The following is a 5,509-nucleotide window of genomic DNA, read 5'->3' as shown; positions in this document are numbered from 1 at the left end:
GTGTGTGTGTGTCTGTGTGTCTGTGTGTCTGTGTGTCGGTGTGTCGGTGTGTAGGAAGTATATTGAGTTAAATTGACAGTCTCCTCAAATCTCCAGTGCCAGCTACCTTCCTTAACATGTACATCCATCAGTTACCACCCCTCTCTCTTTCTCTCTCCTTCAGACAAATTGGCAGACAAATATATCCTTTTTTATTTCCATGCCTGCAAAGTAAAGTGACAGGAATTAGCTCCCCCTATTTCTTTTCTTTTAGCAAAATACTACTACTGCCATGGTCTAGACTGTAGCATATGTCTAGGGCTTTTATTGTGAAAGGTAAGAACTGAAAAACGCTGTCTTTGTCAAGTTGAAAATAGGACAGGTTGCCGTCTATACAGCCTCCTGTTGCTCTATTATGATCCTTACAAGTCAACAACACGTGATACTGAGAAAGATCGACCTTTCATAAATTACGTTGCTTTATCGCTGAACAATATTTGCTTTCTGAGCAAAAGTAATCTTGACAAAAACAACAATTTAAAAAAATATATTAATGTGTGAATTTATGTTTCTCTCACGCACACACACACGCACACGCACACACACACACACACACAATATTGTGACATCTGTTCTGCTTTCTGATCTACTGTAGCTACAATACTTGTCCGGCTGCTCCTCCACATCAGGGAGCTGATTCCCATCGGCTTGCCCACACACTGATGCATGTTATCTAGAATATGGGCTTTGGAAAATGGAGAGCTGTGTTCAAGGACACTTGACAACAGCAGCATCCAGCAGTTTTTATTGAAAAAACAGCTAAGGGAGCCATGTAGTGAACAAGGTTTGCTCTAATAACAAGCGGTCACATCCTGTTGGCCTCATCAAACTGACAGCAAAGGATAACTTCACCTATTGAAATACTTCCTCCTCCATCTGGCATGGTGCAATCTAAAAAAGAATTTCTATTTTTGGAGCTTGTTGAGGGCCTGATGTGCTAGTGGAGTCATTTGGTTGTGATTATGTAATGTTTCTCCACACACAAGTAAAATGCAGCAGTCATTGTTTAAAAATAACTTCAAACAATGGCCAAGGTTAGACAAACAGCACACTGTTGTGAAATATTATATTCAAAAAAAATATGGCATCAGTGCTAGAACAGAATATACAGATATAGTATTTATTTAATCAAACATTTATTTAATCAAACATTAAAATCTATTTATTAGTCCCATGAAATCCTGTAAATCCTGTCCAGAGACCTCCGTTCAGCCAGTCTGATGGTCCTAGAGGTTCCTAGATCAAAACTGAGATCCAGAGGTGATTGAGCCTTTTCAGTGGCTGCTCCAACTCTGTGGAACTCGTTGCCTGTAGCTGTGCGGACTGCTAGAAGCTTGTCCACTTTTAAATCATTGCTGAAGACTGCTGAAGCATTTGGCTCAGGACACCTTGATTAATGTTGTATTCTATTTTCTTAGTATTTGTTATTTACTGTGTCTTCTATTGTATCTGTTTCATTTTATTTTATTTTTTGTGATTTTTACTGTAAAGTACTTTGGTAGGCCTCGGCCTTGGAAATGTGCTATATAAATAAATATGACATAACGTATTCCAGTTAAATCAAATCCTGCCAGTTCCTTCAAATATTAAAATTATTAAATGGATGGGCCCTCACTCCTCTGCGTGCGTCGGGGTCACGGGCAGACGGTGCTTCTTGTGACCGTGCATTTGCGAGGCACTCAGACAGCGCAAATTGTCACCCATGAAAAGGGAACTCCCTGCTGAGTTCAATGATGCCTCACAACATACAGTTCATTAGCTGTGAAAGGGGGCGTGGCCAAAGCACAGGGGTTGCGGCAAACTTTTACCAATAAAAAAGAAAGTCTCTGCTGAGTTCATTGATACCTCACATAAGACTACCTTAAAGGGGTCACCAGTTATAAAAGGGGCGTGGATTAATCATGGGGGGCGGGCCAAAACATCCCCAATGAATAAGGAACTCTGCTGAGTTTAATGATACCTTACACAAGGTTCTACATCAAACAGGTTGTGGTTATAAAAAGGAGCATGGCTACATCATAGCAAGCGGGTCAAACCATCACCATCATCAATAATTTCTCACACAAGACTCTACCTTAACCGGTTGAAATGTTATGAAAGCGTGGTCTGAGTAAGTGGGCGTGGTTAAATCATAGGGGGCGGGTCGGTATCACGTGTAGACCACGCATACGTTTCATGTAAATCGGATGTTTGTCATATAAGGCTGATTTCCTGTTGCCAGCAGGGGGGCTGTAAATGTCCTCAGGCCTGGACACTTGTCAATCAAATTTGGGCCAAATTGGTCAATGTACACTAAAGTTACAACAACGTCTTTATTCATCAATAAATGCCACACCACGGCCACATCGTTTGACAACTTTTTTTAAAAATTTTAATAATTTTTCATCGTTAAGGTCTTTAGTTAACAAACCGAATTTGAAGTTGATCTGATGAAATCTCTAGGAGGAGTTTGTTAAAGTATAGCACCTTGACTTTTAGGCCTACTTCCTGTTGCCACTAGGGGATGCTATGACTTGGAGTTTTTCCTTTTTAATGAGGTTGGCATTTTCCGACTTTCAAAACACATTCAGTCTACCACGTTCATTTTTCCTCATAACAGATTTGGGACTCTTGGCTCAACATGGCTGAATCCTTGTAATCCATGCTGTAGACCTGTGCTTTAGCCTCCTTACTTCTGTCTGTTCATGTGTTTGGTCCCATATGTCTTATGTCTGTCTCTCTGTCAATGTCTTTTGTTTATTTGTGTCTTTGTGTATGTCTGTTTTTGTGTGTCTTACTGGTAAGCTGCAGATTTCATTCCTACTAATGTGTTTTTATTAGTTCTCCCTCCTCCCCCCCATCTTACTTCTCTGTGTTTGTTAATTCTAAAATTAAAACATTTGATCACAAAAAAAGTTTCAAGTGGCAAGGCAAATTTTGTTGATACACATTCCTCAGTGGAGAGTCTCCCGGTTTAATATTCTGTCAGAGTATCTAAAAAGAATTCACAACTCTATCCAGGGAAAGAGAGAAAGCAGGAAAAGAGAGACGAAGAAATGAAGCAAGAGAGAAAGACAAAGAGAGTCAAAGGTCTGACTCTGAGTTTTCACAGGCAGCTTTGAAGGTGGTGGAGCAGAGTGATTCAATCAATCCACAGGAGAACAGCAGTATGAGAGTAATCCGCTGATGGCGGCAAAAAGAGGCCATACTAACCGCTCTGCTTGTTCTCCATAAGTAGACTTTGAGTCAACTTTTGTAGTGTGTGTATTCACACATGCCATATTTAAAATCGCGTGGAAAATAAAAGAATGTGATTTTCCTATAGCCTACTTAATGATACATCTATGTGTGATTACAGGGATGTTAATACAATATTTGTGAAATAGACATCTCCGCATACATTTTGCAGGGCTGATGAAGAGGCGACTGGAGAGTTTTCACACCTTCTAGAACAAATATCTACATTAATCTGTATAGATTAGCCTTAGGTTGTGGTATCCACATTATGCTAAACTATGATTACCCGTCTGCCCAATCAAAGGCGGGACCCTAAGCTTATTTATTTGAATTTTGTAACTAAGGACTTAAATGATAACATGTGGAATCTTGCCACTTTACAGCGCTGTGCACTAAGGTCTGCCTCCACCACAGATACATTAGGTTTAGGGAAAAAACACTATGGGTTGTTTGCATTTCTCTAAACCACAGTGGTCTTGGGCGGCACTTAGCGCCGGACGCAGCAATGGTGATAGTGCAAAATATTCTCGGGCCAAAACTTTGAAAGAAAGTTTGATGAAGGAAACATGGCTAACATCAACAGTTTGTAGTACTCCCCAAATCTTTAGATAACATTTTGCAATTAATACAAATTAAACGAACGGACCTGATCGCCGGAGGTAAAGCTGGATAAAGACTTGTATGACATCTTGACTTTTTGAAGCGCCAAGGCTACCGTAGCAATACGTACTTTGACCTGCGTTGCGCGAGAGAGTTGATTGCAATATATGATCATAACGCTAGATGGGAGAAAATCTCACACATTGGCCCTTTAAGCTGTCTGAATGAAAATGGGTTCTATGGGTCCACACAATTCTTCCCTTTACAGACAAGCCCACTCAATACTATTTTCACCTATTCTAAAAATGGTTTGTTTGAATAATTTTGCATACTGAGGTCCCTACAGTCTTGGAATTGCTGAAATTGAGTATGATTACAAAGCTGAGAGTCTTGTAGATTTATTGATCACAGTTGTATTAATTTGTGATGTATGTCCCTAGTTTCCGTTTCATTGTAGTGAGACATTTTTTAAAAACTGGACCTAACTGTATAGAATGACCTGTTGTGAACTCACAACGTCATTTAACTTTACACACACAAACTAGACCTATGGTTATCTTAGGTATATCAATAATAGGGGGGTTTCTAAGCACTTGTGCTCAGGCTAGCTCTAATATTATAATCTAATAGATTTGAGTTGGCCATAGAAAGATCTAATCTCTAATAGATGTAAAAACCTAAACACAGAAGTCTGGTGGGAGAAAAACAAAGTTAGAATTACTTCAATTGTGGAAATCCAGTAAGTAGGCTGACAAGGCTATGTTATTCACTTTAAACATAAGATGAAGTGATTCTTTTCTCTAATGCAAATTATGCTGAGTCATCAATAAATTAGTCATAACTAAAAAAAAATGTTTTTTGTAGCGATCATAACGTTACCTAGCTTGTTTTGTTAACTCCTTTAATAGTTTGTAGTTTTTACGTTTTTTCAAGTTTCGTTTCGTTTCGTTTATTTCACACGTCATTATTGTACATTCAGACACAATTCCATGAGGCACAACAATCCTATACAGGACGCATGAAATGGGAACCCCAAATAAGCTACTAAAAGCTTTTCAGAGGGGGCCCGAAAACAGTGTCTTTCTTTCGATGAGGGTCCGGTCAGGGCCACTCACAGACTGATGGCAGCATTAATGTAGGCATCCAATGGTTTCTGTTGATAACAGAATCATCAAAAGAATTGCAAAATTGAGAATAAAAAAAAAAAAAGCTATGAGACAGATTCCATAGAGCCCAACGTTAAGTCAGTGCTTAAAGCTAACTGGACATTTGAAAATATGACTATGTCTAAGATTCCAACTGAGCCACCCCTCTGTAGGCTAATTGTAGTTTAAAAAACATCTTTAAAATAATTCCCAGTTGTAGGCCTGGAGGCGGGCAATTTAGGCCCGGTGGGCCACCAAGCTTGCAATACACTGGTGGAAACCCTGGTAAGTCACCCACTACACTAACTAACACAGCAATATGTGTGAACAGACTAGCAGATCAGGGGGCTTGCCGCAGTTGAATATCTAAATAAGACATGTCCTTAGTCCCTGACAAAACTGAATCTTTATGTGGTGGATGCAAGATAATTTAATAATTTTAATATGATCTATTAACCTAACACATTTTTAAACTATCACTTTTTAAGCCCATTTAGTCAGCTTTTTCA

At 39.2% G+C, this 5,509-nt stretch overlaps 1 protein-coding gene across 1 annotated transcript in view; it reads right to left on the bottom strand.

The window, feature by feature from the left end:
• LOC116686935 (whirlin) overlaps positions 1-5,509 on the bottom strand; it is a gene marked incomplete at its 3' end in the record, with an annotated part of 136,364 nt that overhangs the window by 129,252 nt on the left and 1,603 nt on the right.

This window comes from Etheostoma spectabile, unplaced genomic scaffold (genome assembly GCF_008692095.1).
Source record: "Etheostoma spectabile isolate EspeVRDwgs_2016 unplaced genomic scaffold, UIUC_Espe_1.0 scaffold559, whole genome shotgun sequence".
In the NCBI taxonomy this organism is placed as follows: Eukaryota; Metazoa; Chordata; class Actinopteri; order Perciformes; family Percidae; genus Etheostoma; species Etheostoma spectabile.
The sequence above is the reverse complement of the archived record's forward strand: the minus strand, read 5'-3'. Positions and strand labels throughout refer to the sequence as shown.